Genomic DNA, 19,703 nt, shown 5'->3' on the forward strand with positions numbered 1-19,703 from the left:
CAGAGGAGGCAGGAGTCTCCATGGCACCTCATGCTCCATTTATGGCCTAGTTCTCCAACCACATCACCAACATACCTCCCACACTGGAAGAAAGCTGTTGCAGGGAGCAAACAGGTACTTCCCGGACTAAATATTCCTAGCGTATAAACTAAGAGACTCTAATGGAGGTCCCTCTAGATTTCTGCAAGGACAAACAGGTAGGAATGACAAAAGGGGTCGCTGTAACTGCACAGATAATGTTACCTGAGGAGCAATACAGGCCATTAGGGACTAAGTGGTCCTATCGGTACAAAACTGAATGCACAGGTCTCTGCCCAGCACAGTGACTTCTGGCTGCAGGTGGTTCTAGCAGCAGTGGTGTTACAGCCCTGATGCGTAGGAACTGTAGGGGGAATTATGGACTGTTTCTGATGAAGTAACACAGTCCCTAGCAAAATCAGGCAAAACGTTGCATACACCATCTCCCCACCAGTTCTGAAACAGATGTCATGAAGCAAATGTCATGTCACATACCGGCAATAAGTTTTCAGTGTAGACAGAAAATGCCATGAACCAAACATCTAAACATGTTTTTTGGGAAAATATATTATGAAGGGTGCAGAAGTTATTCTTCCAAAAATACATTAAAAAAAAAAAAAATTGATTTTATGTCAGACCTTGAATGAACCTTAAAGTATCATCAAATTAAATTAGTAAATAAAGAATATTGGAGGTTTTCACATACAACCATTCCATGATTCTATGAATGCTTGTGTGCTTGTGCACAGACCAGGTTTTACAAAATGAAATGACCTCAGCACCACCACAGCTCTTTTCTCTCCTAAGTAACCTAGGCAAGAACACGTGCCAGATGCAAAAAAAACTGTGTTTCTGTGAGGAAGCACTGTGGCAGACAGTCAGATCATTTACACCATTTTTTTTTTAACTCATTTTCTGCTTCCTCCCTTCCTCAACCATAAACAAAGTCCACAGCATGAAGAGGCCAGTCCAAGTTTTGAAAAACACTGCTCAACCATATGTTCAGTCCTGACCAGAGCGATAGTTAGGAGGCTGACATCTGCAGATGGAGAGTTCATACCACCATACAGCACAAACATGCTGCTACTGTACACTGAAGTCAGTCTTAGCCAGACTTTACTTCGGAGAAATTTTCAATGCTGCTCTACAGTTTCACCTTGCCAATTATTTTTTGCTAAAGTGATGCAACTAAAATATATATCTAAAAAGAATCTAAAAGGAAAATGTTTGCGGTGACTGAAAGAGGAAGCCTTTCTGAATCCTTCGGGTAATCTCCTTTAGAAGGAATATTCCTCTGCATCAAATATTAAACTAAAGCTGCTTGTGTGACAGAAAACACTTGTCAATGTTACACATGGCAAACCTTCATAAAAGCCCACCAAACTCTTATTTGGCCGACAGGGTTATGCACTAAAAGAATACAACTATCTAAAACAGTCTCCTGAACTTCTTTGAAAACCCAGTAAACTCAGTTTTCCTCTGAATAAACTCTATCAACCTTTCCCTCAATAAGCACTATAAGTACATAAGTCTTTCTTGCCTTACTTAATGCCCTTCTGAAAGCAGTGAGAATACTCTGCTTAAATGCCTGTGGGAGTGATAGTGGTTCTTCTTACATAAGAAGCAAAATACAATGCATTTTCACAGCTACCTTTCACTTTTTTCTCCCCCTTGCTCCTCTCTCAGTCCATCTGCAGCTTTTCATGCAGTCCAAACACTTTTTTAAGGGCTTAAATAGATTTATGGTTAGCAATTTCCACAGGGATTGTAAGCATGCTCTCTCTCAGGCATGCTCAGGCACCACTACTCATCTGAGGGCTGGGAATCAGTATCTTTGTCTGCACTGCCACTAGCAATGAAAGCCAGTGGGTTCACAATTACTGTGTCCTTCATTCAGATCTTTACTGAATAGCAGTCCTCTTCCTTGAAAGCCTGTACTTACAAGATATGTCTTTATGAATTCCCTCATAAATGTTTTGCAGTCTCATCTAACATGCACATGTAGCACTGATTATAAAACAGAACAGTAACAGGAATTATTTTCCTTAATTATGTTGCTTTGAAACTAAGATATAGATGTCTGGACTGTAAAGTTAGAGTTGCAGTTATGTGAATTTTATTCAGAACATTTCCTGCATCAAATATGGACCATGCCCTAAACAGCAAACAGTTCAAAACAATGGTAATTACAAATCACAACACAGCAAATGCTGTTTTATCAGGTAAATTTGTCTTCCTAGCTTTTATACATACCAGCTTCTTAACTTTTTAGTGAAGATGAAAAGTACACCCCAGTTCTGATCAGTAATGATGCTGTCCACTATCCCTTCTCTTACCAGAATTAAAGGAAGAGTCAAATAATGAAGGAAAACTTTTATTTCCTCAACAGTACTGCAAAAATAGGTGTTTTGAATAAGTAGGCAACCAGATTTACCGAATACTTGATGCATGATAGGAGACAGGAAATCAGGGTATTTGCAAGTTGAAGACTCACTATTAATCAGCTGTTTGCTAGTCTGTGCCTTAATCTAGGCATGCCCATGAATTTACTACCATACAGTATTGCTTTGCATGCTAATGTTAATACACTTAAAGCACAGTTGATGAAAGAAAAGATGCAGATGAAATAGTCTGCTCTCTATAATTAAAGTTCATGATTATTCTTTCATATATGCAACAGTTAATATGCAAACTATACAAATCTTTGTAATTATTAGTACAATCCTGTGCTCAAAACATGAACCAAGCACTATATTAACATGTTTTTCTTTGAGTATGTATCCTTACTTGCACTTGCTCGCTTTATATAAAAAGAATAAAGTTTTAAATTTCTCAGCTGTTTAGTAAAACAGGAAGAAAAGCTGTAACACAGCATTAGAACTCAATTATGTATGAAATGAACAATAATGACTGTATTATTCATCAGGTTTACCAGAATTTGGTGCTCTGTCTCCCCAAATCTGATTTTAAACTGCTGTGTTCAAACTACAGCAAAACCATAATTCATCGATATGAAGTGACCTGCCCATTTTCTCGTTCCTCTGTGTACACTGGCTGTAGTAAGGTAACAGGACACAGCACCTGGATGTCTTCAGTAATAATAATTCCAATAGTATTTCCCTTCCTCTCACTACATACACATGCTGTGTGCAGCTTGACTGATGGCTATGGCCAGCCAACTCAGAGCCGGTTGTAATTCACAGTTATGTGCATTACGTACTTGCAATGTGCTGGGGGATCTCTTGAGATGAGTAGCACTACACAAAATCAAGAACATTACAGATGAAAGGAAAAACAAAGGTCACTTAGCCCATCCCCTGACAGAAAAGGGACTGCCTTCTATGGCTTATGATGTACTTTCTTTTGTCTGGTCTTAAATGACTCTCCTGAGGTAGCTATCATTGCTGCCTCTGAGAGACTATTTTACAGACTAATAGAGGTAAATACGGAACTTTTGGATGAGCTCATGGCAACCACCTGCTACAAAAGGTTTGCATATCGCTGTGCTGCTCTTCCTTAGTTATGTTCACTTGGAAGACAGACACAATACTAACACCCTCTAAGGCTCATTTGGGGAATAGAGCTTCTCTGACATAGTAGATCATATCTGCTGAGAAAGAGTTAGCAAGGGCCTCCCAGTGGCAGTGAGAAATAGGCGATCACCTCCCTAAGCTTTTGCCGTATCACTGCCTTGTTTCCAGCAGAGCTCCCAATTCCTGTTCTGCTCCTGCCAAAAACAGCTTCCCTTGCAAAGGGTCCAGCATATTCTTTCTTCACAAATAATAACATAATTTAAAAGCCCATTGAAGACTCACATTGATTTTAATAAACTATGGCTCAAACTCCCAAATCATCCTATTCTCTCTAAAATGATGCTCTATCTGCAAAGGACCAGGACACACCAACATCAGTTTCAGCTCCTCAGCAAAGCTGATACAGGTACAGATACCACAGTTTCACATACATGTTAGAGATGGCTAAGGGTATAAGGCTTCTAACCTATGCAACAAGGAGAGCCAACATCTATTCTCATCTTGCTGACAACATGAACAACAACATTTTTATTCTGCTGAACAGAAAAAAGACTGAATTTGCAAATGCAGTATATTGCTTCTTTCTGCAACAATTCAACATTAAACTGCATCTTCTGAGATGCTGCTGTGCCTACAGGAAGCTGCAATTTGCTTTCCTCAAATCTTCACCTTTTCCTTACCTCAGGCTTCATTTTTTCCAGACTACATTTCCCAAGACTCACTGCAGAAGGAGATCATGTGTATCGTGTCACATTTAATAAAATCAAGGACGCCAGTGTCGTAGGAATTCTTGTATCACATTCTTCTGTAAATACATTGCACCCACTCATTTGTTTGCACTTTATAGGAACCACTATCATCAAAAAACCTAAAAGGCTTTGCAGCACTTGCACCAACAGATGGAGTCAGCTATGTGGACTGAATATGTACTTTATCTAAATCATTTAAGCCTTATCTGCTCAAAGAGAAATATTACTTTAGTGATGTATCACACCTGCTACCCAAACTACACATAAGGCCAGTTCCTCCTCACTAGGAAAGCTCTAAATTCAAAATCCTGCGTCTACAACTGCCAAATCAGCGTGGATCACCAGGAAGATGTTAAAAAGACCATGAGGACAAGCCCTGTTCTGTTCTGTGAAAATAGCCTATTACGGTACTGTATTTTGAGTGCTACAGTCTTTAAAAGGAAATGACACAGTAATTTCTCATCAAATCAAATAATTTCTAGCATAAGTTTTCATTGGGGGTATTCTGCATATATCCTGGAATTTGGTTTCTGTGGAGACATCAGGCACAGCTGCGTGTCTGGTAAATGTGTGTGTTTGGTTTTCATGTATGGGGGTATGTGAAATTAAATTCAATTTAATTCAATAATATTTCACTGGCATGGCAAGCTGGCTACATGTTGCCTAAGAAAAAAGAACAGGCCCTGGAAGTAGCTGTCACCAGCTGGTACAATGCATTTAGGATGGGGTTTCATCCTGTGTCTGGGGTTTTATCCCATCTATCTATTCGCAACTATAGCCCACTTCCCACCTTGTTTAGTCATTTTTAACAGTAACCTGCCACCTGAGGGTACTTCACAACACAATGCCATCATTGCATTCTCCTCCAGGGGTCAGGAATACTTTTTCACAAACACATTTTATAATTTCTGATGATACAGAAAAAAGCCTTTCTGAAACACCTTCAGATTTTGGATGTTGAAGCAGAAAGTATTGCTCCATTTCATTTTTTCCTATAAGATTTTCTGCTCAGATGCTAATTTTTTTATCCTCTTTTTTTTTCTTGTCTCCTTGTTTCCACTTGTGGCTTATAGCCATCCTTTTTCCACTCAGGGTGTCTGTTTCAGCTCTGCATATTCACTGAAACAATGAGATCTGTTAAGATCACAGTATCCAGATCTCCAGAGGCCCCATCCAACCCTAATGATTCTTTGACTCTGTGATTCTACTGTTTGCATCCATCCTTACCAGACCTCAGATATGCTGGGTATCATGAGTCACAGAGACAGACTCATAGAATCACAGAATCATAGAATGGTTCGGGTTGGAAGAGACCTTAAAGATCGCCTAGTTCCAAACCCCTTGCCATGTTCAGGTACACCTTCCACTAGACAAGGTTGCTCAAAGCCACATCAAACCTGGCCTTTAACATTTCTAGGGATGGGGCAGCCACAGCTTCTCTGGGCAACCTGTTCCAATGTCTCACTGCCCTCACAGTAAAGAATTTCTTTCTAATGTCTAACCTAAATCTATCCTCTTCCAGTTTAACTTTATTGCCTCTCATCCTGTCAGTAGGGGCCTTGCTAAAAAGTCTCTCTCCATCTTTCTTATAAGTCCCCTTTAAGTACTTGTCGTGGCCGCAGCAACCATAGCCCTCTCTATCATGTGACCAAGAAGGAGAAAAAATGACTGCTACTGCTGAACCCAGGACAGTACTGAAAGGCCATAAAATGGTCTCTCCAGAGGCTTTTCTCCTCCAAGCTGAACAAGCCCAACTCTCTTAGCCTGTGTTCATAGGAGAGGTGCTCCAGCCCTCTGATCATCTTCACCGCCCTCCTTTGGACTGGCTCAAGCAGCTCAACATCACTCGTGTGGCTCCAGAGCTCGAAGCAGTACTGTAGGTGGGGTCTCACAAGAGCGGTGTAAAGGGGGAGAATCACCTCCCTCGACCTGCTGGCCACACTCCTTTTTACAGTACTGATGACCATAACAGTTTAGCAGGAACCATTACTACCAACTCCACTGACGGTATTTATAACACAAACTGTATAAATTCTTTGAACTACGTCTTGCAAGTAATTGATGCTGTAGGTATTGTGGCAACCTATTTTGCAATTTTTGGTCCCACAGAAGTCAACCTAGTTGAGTTATGGGGCCAAGAAACAATGGCATTGCCATTGCAATTGCATGACATTGCTTTCACATTTGATCTTCATGTGCTCCTGTGCTGCAGCAGCAGGAATGCCTTCCAGTTGTGAGATGGTACCTGGGAAATACGGTCTTCAGCAAGCCATGTACTAGAATGCTCTCCTCCAGAGCTTGTTTTATAGTGCAGCATATACACAGTTTTTTACATATGAAGCATTTAAAATCTGATTTCAAACTTCAGAAACTGAAGCTTCTAGACTCCCCTATAATGAATCTGAGCTTTATATAATTTAAGATGTATTGAGTGTTCCTATCTCCATAATTGAATTTTAGTCTGGTTTTGTTATTTAGAGCACCTTCTGAAATTTTTTTCAAAGATCTTACTAGGCATTATGTTGAAAGGATTTTGCTGAAATTATATCCTTCGTTTTCTCATCTTTCACATTTATGGCCTTTGTTTTAATATTAATTATTTAGCTGATATTTTGAATTAATGAAATAGGTATGGAAATCATTAAATTGGCCTGAAAAATCTTACAATCCAGAAAAAAAACACACTTGTTTTGTTTCCTGGTTCCTAAGTCTATAGGGTGCACTTGGAACACGTTCAGTGTTTAAAGCGAAAGTTCTCAAACAGCAGCCTACAAGACCATTCATGGCTTATAAATCAACAGTATCAGTCTCTAGAACCACACTAACCCCTAACATTCCTCAGTCCAAAGGCCAATAATGAAATACCCACGGGCCTTGAGAGATTCTGAGAATTGACAGGGAGTTGTTAGTAAGCCTGACAATCTCTTCTATGGGGATTACCAAACGAATTCTGCCTGATATCTTCAACACAAAAGTAGAATTTTCACAAGCATTTGACTGGAGATAGGACTTTTTAAGAAAAAATTACAAATACCATGGGACTCACAATGAAATTGTAACAGTTGATAACATGCCATTTTAAAGCTATTTTAACATCTATAAAGAAAAAGAAAGCTTCCTGCCCTTTTTTACTTTAACATCTTTAGGATACAGATGTGGTTTTCTGGTTAGTTTTTCACAAAGAAATTAAATTTTTATTTTCATCAGTGATGTTGTTATTGGTATTCTACTGTCTTTTAGGTCTCAGCTATATTCTACTAAAGACAATGGGAGTCCTCCAGCTGTATTCAATGACACACAATCCATCATTTAGGCAAGCTGATAAAAAGTATTTTTTTCATATTACAGCTAAAAGAAAAACATCTTCTAGTGTATGGGGCTAAGGATATTCTTCCTATCCACCCCATCTTCCCAGTTCCTGGGCTACTCCATTGAGCTACATGGAAGAAGGCACTCAAGAGTATTCTTCAGAGGGACTGACCTGGCTTCAAAATACAGCAGATTAATATTTGCACATCAGGGACCCAAGACCCTATTTTCATATCCTTACTATATTGCAACCATTTCTATGGCCTGTTTATTACCCCAAGGGCCAAAAGCTGAGCAACACTTTTTTTCAGTGATAGCTATAAATGGTTTAGCTGAAAGAAGATAGATTTAGATTAGACATTAGGAAGAAATTCTTTACTGTGAGGGTAGTGAGACACTGGAACAGCTTACCCAGAGAAGGTGTGGCTGTCCCACCCCTGTCAGTGTTCAAGGCCAGGTTAGACAGGACTTTGAGCACCTGGTCTAGTGGAAGGTGCCCCTGAACATGGCAGGGGGGTTGGAACTAAATGATCTCCAAGGTCCTTTCCAACCCGAACCATTCTATGATTGTGTGATTCTATGAGCCTGTCTCTGTAAGTCATGATACCCAGCATAACTGAGGTCTGGCAAGGATGAATACAAACAGTAGAATCACAGAATCACTGGGGTTGGAAGGGACCTCTGGAGATCTGGATACTGTGATCTTAATAGATCACACTGTTTCAGTGAATATGCAGAGCTGAAACGGACACCCTGAATAGAGAAGGAATGACTGTACACTACAAGTGGAAACCAGGAGACAAAAAAAGCCAGGATGGAGCTTTGAGCAACCTTGTCTAGTGCAAGCTGTCCCTTGAACTAGTTAAGTTCCTTTCCAACCCAAACCATTCTATGTTTCTATATACTATATTACATACCATATAGCTACATAACCCACAGTAACACAGCACGAGGCCTGCTAAGCAAGAGGAGTCTCAAATTCTGGGTTCTGGCAAAAGCAGGATGCAAGGGTGAACACCAGCACTGACAATGGCACAAAGTTTTATTTCCATTCCCTGCATTTGAAGTCATGCCAACCACGACATGTCACTGTTTACAGCAAGTATTTGGGCTGCACTACAGCTGCCAGCAGGGTTTCATGTGGCATCACATCATAGTACAGTGCATTTATTTAAGACACTTGGGGGTTGTTTCCAATGACACGGGTTTCCCTAAGTCAATCCACTGGCTCCCAGAGGCCTGTGATGTCTGCAGGGTATATGACCATAGTGCAAAGTGTGCTGTGAGCATTGGGAGTGCCCTGATGAAAGCAGTACCAGCCATATTATCACTGCATAGGCAGACCAGCTCCCATTTTCTACTGGGAACTGGGCAGGCTGGCACAGAAACCGACACAGGGCTGCCTGCTCCACTGCTCTGGACAAAGGACGGTATCACCCACCCGATTCCACCTCCAGCACTACTCTGGCTGCTAGCTGTGCCACCAGTAACCACCACACTGGGCTTGCACAGGGCAGGCCTTGCACTGAAAATACACCGGAGCTACTATTTTACCTCACGTTACCCTCCGCCGCCGTTTCACAGCGACGACGATGCCTACCGGGGCTGCGGGCTCAGGCCGAGTCGCGGCTGCCCGCGGGATGGCGGATCCCGCTCCGCCCCTGCCCACCGCAGCCTTTTCTGAGGAGGGCGGGCGGGCACAGCCCCGCTGCCGGCCCCAAGGGAGCCCGGCCGGGCTGCGGCGGGGAGCTGGGGGAGACGCTATCCGCGAGGGTGCCTCTCTGCACCGCCTGGGCGGCGGCGGCCGCTCAGGTGTTGCTGGAGCGCGTCGCCATGGGAACGGCGCGGCGGGGGGGTGGCCGGCCCCCCCCCCCGTCACGAGTGGGAGTGAGGAGCGGGTGTGTGTGTGTGTGTGTGTGTGTGTGTGTGTGTCCCGGAGGTATTCCACTGTTACCATAGGAACCGGCGGGGAGAGGCGATGGCGGCAAAGCCGCACCCTCACCAGCTCCCCCTCCCTCGTGCCCTCAATGCCAGCCCCGGCCCTGAATCAATTCATAGAGCCGCGGCGGCGGAGCCTGCACCGGGTGGGGAGGGAGAGGAATGGACGGGGCGCCCTCCTCGCCCCTCAGGGCACCGCCCGCACCCAGCTGGCGTGGCGGCCCCCCGAGGGGTGTCCCCGGCAGATGGCCCTTCCCCCCCCCCGCCCCGTCCCCGTCAAGGTGCCCCCCGGAGCACCGGCCGGCTCCCCCGGGGCCGCGGGGCGGGGGAACAACAACAAGAAGCCGCGGACTCCGCACGGCGCGGCGGTTGTTTACGGCACCATATGGCTGCAGGGGGAGGGGTGACGGCGGTGTCTGCCGGCTGCAGAACCGCTGCGCTCATTATGTCCCATGGAGTCACGGTCACCGCGGCTCTCGCAGGCAAACGGCTGCCGCTTCCCCGCACCGTCGCCCCGCGGGACGGACGGACACACACACCGGCCGCTCACACAGATTCCTGGGGTACGGCGTGCCCCGGAGCGGAGGGACCCAGAAATTCCCTGGCTTGAGCTCCAGGGAATAAAACCACGGCGGTCTGGCTGCCCTTGTGCGGTCGGTGAGAGAAAGCTCAGCCCCTTCCCCGAGGTCTGTCCCTGTTAAAATCTATGTATATCCTTTGTGTCAAGATGAACTCAATGGATATAGCTCTGCTTCGAATCACAACGCTGCAACGCTTGAAAGGCAAAAAGAAAATACAAAATAAAAATGTCACCGGTATTTTTGGCGGTGTGGTCTGAGATGAGTAACTGACGCGTTTCGGGGCATTTCTGGTTACTGCTGACAGGTACTAGGAGATGGGTTTCGAGTTCTGGGCGTCAAACGCTACAGCCAGATCTACAGCGATTAATGCTATTTTGTTCTTGGGCGAGGCAGTCGTTCCTGTCGGAGTAATCCTCGGTGCGCGGCGCTGATGGACGCCCGCTCCGCACCGCGCGCCCTGCCTCTGGAGAGCTCTTCCCGCTAGGGCAGGGGAAACGCTTTGAAATGGCTCATGTCTTTCCCCTCAGTGATTCATAAGATAGGCGCTGAACCTCTGTATTATTAGAGAGAGAAAATCCGCAGACTACGAGGTCTGATAATAGGCAGCTATACTGCTATCCGTATTACCTTGTAAAATTGAAGTATTGATTTTTCTAAAGCACGGTTTGCTGCTGAGCAGACCAGTCCCACTGCTATTGTAGTCGGTGAGATTTTGCTATTGACTTTAGTGGGAGCAGGATTTTTTCCCTATAAAATGGTCTATTTCACGTTATTATGGTAATCTCATTCAACAATTCTTAAAACCAGCCTTCCTGGCCTTTTGGACATTTAAAAAGATTAATGTACAAATTATTTCAGCTCAACTTACTCATCTCATTTCTGCCCATGTCATGTCCAAAGTTTTGTTTAGATAAATTAGATAGATAACTTATTGCTCCAGATGGTTGTGGGTGGATTGGGCCTAATAGATTCTCCAGTTACATGTTTCTAAGTTTCCTTATTTTGGTTTGTTTCTGGTTTGTTTTGTTTGTTGTGTTGTGGGGTTTTTTTTAATTTACAGAAGCCTACATTTACAAACCCATTTGTAGATCTCCCCTTGTGTGCAGCTTACACTGCAATTGTTTGCTCCCCAAAATAGCATGTCTTCCAAAGAGAAATTAAAAATACTAAAATGCAGCCAGCACAGTGAGTGGTTCACTTCAACTGATGTTACACAAGCGGGCTGATCCTACTGCCCGTAGATAATGTACATTTGAATCTTGGCACCTGCCGTTGGATGGGAATTCAAAATGAGAAACAGCAGGCCTCGAGGTCTGGAAATAAAGGCAACACAAGGAGAAAGAACTGTTCTCTGCCTATTAGTAAATAATCTGCAGCAGCAAAGACAAATGACAAGGATGGAGGAAAATGCATAGTGCTGCAGACATCAAATAGATACTGGGGCTATGGCACAATGGCGAACACATTCAAATTCAACTGTGAGGTGTATCTGGCACCTATATTAATTATTTGCATATCTGTGTAACGATGAGCTTCTTAGTATCTAGCAATATTCTGCTTAGCTACTTTCTGCTATATCATGCTGTGATACTCATTAAATTAAATGTTGCCTAATAAACTCCAATTTGAAATAAATGCTGGGGACTAGACATAGAATTTATTCCAAATTTTGCTGAAATCGAATTTACATGAAACATGCCTCCCCAGACATCACATTTCATCTTCCTCACATTTTTCAGGTAGTCTGAATTGTTAGGTAGTTGGTATCTTAAGGTTGTTCTGTGCCTATAGGTGGCCAACCAGTATGCTTAGCTGCTTAAATACTGGTTTGGAAGATCAACATTAGTTTTATTACCAAACTAACAGGAAGCATCAGCCTTCTTTTACCTGGTTTACTTCATTAGCTTTATTATTATTATTGTTGTGAAAAGTGTAATATGTGGGTTTTGGGCTTATTTTACTTTCCACAGCCTCCACCTCTCCCAAAGCTGACTTTATTGCTTTAGGATGAGCTTGTAGGGAGCTATTAAGCCAAAGTTTGTTTATACTTGATTGGCTTTAACACTTTACTCCATTTATTCTCTCATTTCACTTTTCTTCCACTCTTATTTGAAGCAGAATTACTCTAATATAAATATAGTTCAGAGAGACAGAGAAAAGGGAAAGATCTGAATTCTCCACATAGCAGATGTCCTAATGCAATATCCATTAAAAAAAAAAAAAAAGAATACTTAAAAACAAGCAAACAACCAACCTCCACAGTGTGAGGGTGAGTGTATGTTTAGTTGGGAAGGGGACAGGATGAGAGATGCACTTTTAATTGATTTAAATATATAGAGAGTTTAAAGGACTAAAATCAAGTTTGTTCTCCAGTTTGTTTTTTCTCTCCCTAAACAATCATTTTATAAACATGACTATAGACTTTATTAAACGCTGGTCTAGCACATTGGAATATACTGTGACAAAACAGCAGTTAAAAGTAAATGGTTCTTTACAAATAGAAAAACTTAATATAACCGAATGAGGATTCAGTCATTGCCACCCAGTCAACTGATACCAACTGATCAGGGTGCTGAGTGCACATGGCAGAACCTTTGTGGGTGGACTCCTCCCTTGGGCACTGGCCATTACAAAGCCTAAAGAGTCACCCAAGGACTGCATTATATCTTCAAAACAGGGCCATAATCTTTGTGCCTAAAAAATGATTCATAGACCTTCTATTGTTGCTGTCCCATGAGGGCATTTCATCCAGCGCAATTTAGGATGACAAGACTGGTCCTTCAAAGCCGCCTGTATTTCACTGGCTTGACTCCTTCCAGCTCCCTAGAGCTACATTGTACTTTGCTTATTTGCCTACTTTCAAATTACAGCAAGCATGATAATCCAGATTTTTAATTTTTTTGAAAAATTTTCCTGACTTTAAATTCTTTAACAGTTAAAAAAAAAATCTTGTAATTACCTATAAATTCATTGAAATTCAGTGATGACTATGAGAAAAGACATAGTTCATTAGAATTCCATTAATTAAAGTGTTCTACTTACTAATATTAATAAAATTTGACCTGCTTTTGCCTATTCAGGCGAAATATTTAATGCTTTTTCCTACTTGGGTTTTGAAAGCAGTCACTTTGGTTCAAGTTGGAAATACGAAGTTCAATTAGGAATACAGCTCAAAAAATCTTTTCAGTTACACATTTTTCTCAAAGTCTGACAGATCTTGCCAAATTTGGGCTGATTTGAAAAGAATACTGCTAGAATTTGCTATGCAGAAGGGCAATTAAAGAGGAATAAAGTAGTCTTAATTTTAAGTCTTATTTTTTATTCAGCTCTAGACCTAGGTTTATTTATATGGCTTTACAATTTGTTTCAGTGCAAATTTAACTCATTGAAAGCTCATCATGTGCCCAACTCAACTCTCAGGTACACCAAAACAATGATAACTGGGCCTTGTTCACTGATACAACACAGGATTTGTGTAGGTTCTCTAAAAAATGCAGGGCCAAAGTGCAATGAGTTTACAATGTACTTTTTTTGAAGACGTGCTGGGTTTTGCTGCTGCATCCATACAGATTTATTGTCCAGTCTCCTTGTTGGAGAAGCCCAAATTGAGACAAAAAAGGTAAATACTTGTGGTCTGTCTGAACTACAGGTTTTTGACAGATGCCTGGAATTCGAATATAGCACTCATTAAAAGAGGGCTGGGCTGTTTGCTCATTATGCATGAAATACTTCAGTATTATGGTAACCATGGCTGTGGGGCTTTGCTGAACTCTTAGAATATAAAAAAGATAAAGGTTATCAAAAGAGACTATAAAAAAAAAAAAACAGGCTATGTCTAGATGAAGGAAACAAAGGATGAGTTACATTCCTTTTTCTTTCCCACTGCAGTTCCTTAAGAAATGCAATGGGGCAAGTCATCTAATTATATATATATGGCCACACTTGCTGGTCAGTCTGGTCAATAGCAAGTTCTTCCAAAAACTGTCATCATTTGAATGAGCTGATTTCCTCTCATATCTGTAATTTATTCTTTAATAACACTGCTGGGTTGTTTTTTTTTTCTTCCCACCGTAATAAGTTTGATAATAGTTACAACAAATACACCCCCCAAAAAGCTAGCACAAGGTGACAAAAATACAGAGGTGAAAACAGCACATTGCTTCTCATCATATGTAGGGTAAATCAGAAAATGGAGTCTGTTCATTGCAAATGTTCTGTGTAAATCACACTAATCTTGTGCGCTGGTCCACACAGGATAGTGCTGGAGCTCAAAAACTTGATAGTCTCCTTCCTTCCCCCAGGCTAGTAATACCACTACAGCAACAAGTCACAGAAACAGCTATAGTCAAAACTGACTGAGGAACCATCTAGTCCCAGCTTCCAAAGGAGTATGCAAAAGAAGTTTCACAGCTCAGTAATTATTAAATAAGTAAATAAATCCCTAAACAAAATACAGTGCATACAGGTGAATCGTGCAGTAATGACCAGATTATTTTCATCTGCTAGCTTCAGCCAACCTAGGAATGTGTACCTAAAACTTAATAATCTGTTCTCAAAATCTGTTCTCAAGGGCTGAGACCATCAGCAATATTAAAACTCAGTACAAAGGGGAGGGAGATGGGAAGACGCTGGGATTTCACTATGCTCCACGAGTCTTACCTTCTGTGGACTGTATGGGCTGGAACACAACCAACCCTTGTAGATGTTCAATGGAAAAACACCTGGGGAGATGCTGCAAGACACCAGGTAGCAGCACAGTAGCAGTTAAGTGCCATCATCAATGCCCATGCTCCCATGAGCACAGAGCAGGAAGAGCAGGAACGTGACCTTGTCCTCATTTCTGGTTCAGTCAGCAAAGCTGAACTGATGTAGAGCATACCGCATCCTTACAAGAGCTGAAACAACCAGAGTTTCTCTAGGGGCTGCAGTGCAGACTTCCCATTCCCAAAACTACAGGTTATAAAACAATGGCCTAGCTTTGAATTTACCTTTCGACACGGTTGTCAAAAGAGTCCTAGAAGATGCAGCTGGATTAAAAAGGTGGCTGCTGAATTTTCTCTCTCTGCTGGTCATCAGTATTTATACCACACCATTTATCTCAAGACTCATTCTATATTTTGATACGTCTGTTTTCTGCTGTGCGTTTTCTCTCAACGTTCATCTTGCTAGGTGATATAACCATTAAAAATTATTTCTCGTTCTCTTATAAGTATCCCTTTTCTTTAATTAGTTACCTTCGCTGGACCTTTCATCTGTCGTGACCTTTTAGAGATGAGAAAAATACACTAAGCATGTTATTAAAGGCAAGGAAGTACTATTTAATTAACAAGAAGAATAAGTTTTCAATATTATCCTCTATACTTTTCCAAATGCTGTTTTTTGTTACACCTGTCATGGTAATTGAATATAAACTTATTGATTTGTTTGAAAATATTCCTAAATATTTCGAGATGTTATACTAATTCTATACATTTTAAATGTGACTGAAAATCTTGAATTCTTCCTTTCTTTTCAAGAAAGCTAATGTCACAATGGCATAAAGTGTAAATTACCTGGCAATGGTCTGTAGGGAATCCTGCCTGCCATGATTTCTCCTTTTTCCGTTGTTATGATATTTCTATTTTCCCTCCCACTTCTTCTTTGACTAAATTAATTTGCATTCCAACCAGTGTTGAAATCCCTTCATTTGTCTGAGGTTTGAGTGCGTATGTGTATGTATATACACATATTGGACTGCATTTGTATATCTCTCAAACACTTCCTATAATTTCCCAACTCTTCGCCTTTGTCATTAATTTGTCATCATAGCCAAAGTTCCAGCCCTGCTTTAATAAAGTCAATATCAGATTGGTTTAAATTCAGAAGGAAGCCAGAATCAAAGCTTCAGCTGAAAATTGGTTTTAAAAGACTTCTGAACACAACAGGTTAGAAGAACATCATTAAGTCTTAGAAAATCCAGACTAGCTGCACCAACCAGGTACGGTTCATACTGATACCTAACAACTTAAATAATTTTGAATTATTTTATTACTGGTTTATTTTTTCTGATGTTGAAATTTGGTTCAGTAGTCTGTCATTTCTGTGAACTGTTTACCACGTTGTTTTCTCTCTTCCTAATACATTTTTGGCCATTCTCCAGTATCATTGCCATATATAGTTGCAAACGATACATGTTAATATTTTACTTACTTCATTCTTAAATTCTTTAGTGTTCTTAGACCCAGTGATGCACTGCAATTTAACATCAGCTCTTTTTTTCTGCTTCTCTGTTTCTGGCCATTTTTCAGTTTTATCGCCTGAAAAATGTAAACCCAACCCAGGATGGATCTCATCGCCCACCATCCCTTGTCTTTCCTGTCTGCTGAAACCTCTGGCCATACCTTACGCTGTTTTCTTACTGTGTCTAAGCACTCATATGATACTTGCTTGTAACTCATCTTCTGTCAGCTCAGGGTAGTGAGCATTAGTCTATTCACAAGTTTGATCTCCCATATGCCAAAGCAATGCTGCTTTACCCTACAGATCGATCGTCGTTTAGTGGCCACTACTTCAGCTCTGGGTCTGCCTTAAAAGTTTTCTACAAAGTCCATGTGGCACTATTGATAGTGATACGTGTAAGTCCAGAAGCAACAAAGACAGCAATCATAAGACGTACTCATTTAAAAATTGTTGGAGTCATAAGTCATTTAAGTGCAAGTGATCTCACCTCCTAAATGTTCCTAAATACAGTCAAAGTGTTATAGCATCCATCTCTTCTTGTATGAAAGAGTTGGCATGACAAAATTTACAAAACTTTCAAACACACAGACCTTACTGGCAATATAATATATAAAACCTCATATTTCCCAAAGGAGTTTAATTACAGGCTCTCAAGTGAGAAAGGTTGAATGAGTTTCATCCTAGGCTCAAGTAGGTCATTTCATAAAAATTGTCCTTCCAAGTCTATAAGGAATATTTATTTTTGAAAAAAAAACTCTACTTGAGGTTAATTCTAACATAGATCAGATTTATTAAGTAAAATGTTCACTACAGATAGCCCCTTAAGTTGAAGAGTATCCACATACACAACTAAACAGTTCAAAGCCTACAATTCAGTTCCAACAGCTAGCTGCAATCCCTGCAGATGCACATAGTAACTGTCAGTTTTGCAGCTTGCAGAGTTATTGAATAAGCAGTTAGAAGCCTGTACAACTGTCTGTGATAAAGTTGATCATCACTAAGAAAATCCATCTGCATCCGGAAGAATGCTCAATGCCATAACTTGTAGCAAGTCCTTCATGGATACTGGCAATGCCTACCTGGATTTTTTATGTTTATAAACCATTTAAAAATACCTTGCTAGTGGAAATGTAAGATTTTGAGGCTCCTGTATTTATGTAGAACAAAAAGGTAACTTAAGAAAGGAAGGGATCACTTTCACTGCTGCCACAGGACAATGCAAACAACTCTCATGCACCAGCTCATACCTCCTGGGTTTTCTAAAGTCAGAGTCTTCTGGCAAGTTTAAAATGACATATACAAGAGAAAAACATCTTTTACATCCTGCAAAGCTCTACTCATTTTGGAGTCTGTGTTGACCAGAGTCAACCTACTCAACAAAGAACAAGAGACCTTTGTGATGCTTTGTGGTGCACGGGAGGCTGCAGAATCTGGTATGATCCTCTTGGAGGGTGTTTCATGCCATGCTGTCTTGTGATCTTTCTCCATATCTGCTTCCTTTGCTTTGTGCCTCTTTCACCAGCAAACTCTCAACAGGTTTACCCTGCATACAGGGAAAGATCAGGACCCAGACAGCTTCCTTCAGACCAAAGGCAACAGCTGCTTGTTGCCTCCTTTCAACAGCAGACCAAAACTCACGGTTCAGCGTCAGCCAATTTGGATTTATTTCTGTAGCGCAAAATGAAATCTGAATCATGAACTCCCACATTCATCCTGCACTGGCACTAGCCCTCTTCCCCTAGGGGCCTGTGTTCATGATAAGCCCTCTCTGCTTGGAGCCTTTCTGTGCATGTCTGTGTGGCCTCTCTGGATTGTGTCACCTTTCTGTCTAGAGCATTGAACAAGACTATGGTGATGATCCCAGAAGTTAGGGATCTGTACAAAGATAAGAAAAAGTCCCATTATGCTGTACTGATGCCTGTCAGCCCATTTTAGCACTAACCTGCTAGCAAATGCCTGCCTATTTCCCACAGATCACATAGCTGTGTAGCCACAGAAACAACACTCAGTATGTCTAAAGGAAATCAGAGCTGAAGTGTCTGAGCTGGAATCCCTACCATGCTGCATCATGAGTGAATCCAGTGCAGTGTCACTGAGAAGGGGCTGAGGGTAAGTCAGCAAAGAACCGAGTACACTGTCACCTCAATCTTCTCGGCAAAGGTTTGCAGCATCATGAAAATTAAACTGGGAGATTTTATTGTGGATCACTGGAACGATTTGGACTTTTGAGCTACAAGCCTGGCCTTTACCAGGTAATAGCACTGAATCTGTCATCCTGTCTCTCACTACATGTGTGTGTAGATGGGGTGGATACATCCCTAGTATTGTTTGCTAGTGCTGCACTCTATTTAATGTTTCTAAAATAAGATTATCATTTTTGAGCTTTACAGAAGGACCACTTTAAAATGTTCAGGTTTTTTAAATCTGCTGGGTTTGGCTCACGTTTCTTTGTAAAATTCTAGCTCAGCATTGTTACCAAGAAATCTCAGATCCTTCTCTCCCTTTGCCTCTCTCTCACACACGCATGTGGAGTTGGCATCTTACATATGGCCGCTTTAACATTTCTGAATTTCAGGACAGAGTTATTATCTTTATGAACACTTCTCTGAATGCCTGCATTAGGAGTTGCCAACTAAACCAGTTTTGTTCCATCTGCTATGACCATTTTCCAGCACTGCCTGTTTGATTCACCAGCATCCGTCCTTTCCGAGTCCAACGGGAGGTCTGCAAACAGCAGGGCAGAGGCTGCGGGTAACAGGAGGAGATGAAGCTCTCCAGACCTGAGTAGGGGTTAAGAAAAATGTGGTAGGCAGTTAAAATGGGATGGATACAGCAGGGCTCAAGTACTACTTCTGAGCCTGGAAGATGCATTTAACAAGACTGTAAACTCCTGCAGAATTGTATCTTGGGATAAATTATAGCTCACCCTCAGCATCACCTTTCTGTGATACTCACTGCCAGTATGTGTTGGCAGTTCAGTAGGATACGGAGCTACTAATATATATTTCACAAACACTTTTATTCATTTTTTTATACTGATGGATACAAAAATGGGGAGAAATGCAACGAAGCAAAGCTGCATATTTTCAGATTACTATAGAATGGCCTAAAATAATGAACAGTTTAAAACCAAAGATAATTTAAAGCACTGTATTTTGACATACAAGCTGTTTATATTGTGGCGGTTCTTCTCTTGTTCATAAACAAAGTCATTTATATAAAATCAAACGAACCATAAACTCGTATGTCCATCTGCTATTCTTCATCACTAACAGAACAAGAGGTGGGCTGGGATATAGCCTGTTCCATGGAACTGATGGGCCTGTAATTTTAAGCCCTAAATCCTGTAATCAGGT

The 19,703-nt window shown here is 41.5% G+C and overlaps 1 protein-coding gene across 5 annotated transcripts in view; it reads right to left on the reverse strand.

Annotated features, from left to right (window-relative positions):
- NOL4 (nucleolar protein 4) overlaps positions 1-19,703 on the reverse strand; it is a 202,768-nt gene that overhangs the window by 177,866 nt on the left and 5,199 nt on the right. The window contains exon 1 of one of the 5 annotated variants that reach the window (XM_057397713.1): positions 9,210-9,351. The exons of the other annotated variants lie outside the window; for them this stretch is intronic. The gene's annotated coding sequence lies outside the window, so the exon portion shown is untranslated. Of the gene's footprint in view, positions 1-9,209; positions 9,352-19,703 lie in introns of those variants that run through there. 5 annotated transcript variants of the gene reach the window in all.

Source organism: Pezoporus wallicus, unplaced genomic scaffold, assembly GCF_028554395.1.
Source record: "Pezoporus wallicus isolate ANWC-B61680 ecotype Strahan unplaced genomic scaffold, APGP_CSIRO_Pwel_v1 contig_227, whole genome shotgun sequence".
Lineage (NCBI taxonomy): Eukaryota > Metazoa > Chordata > Aves > Psittaciformes > Psittacidae > Pezoporus > Pezoporus wallicus.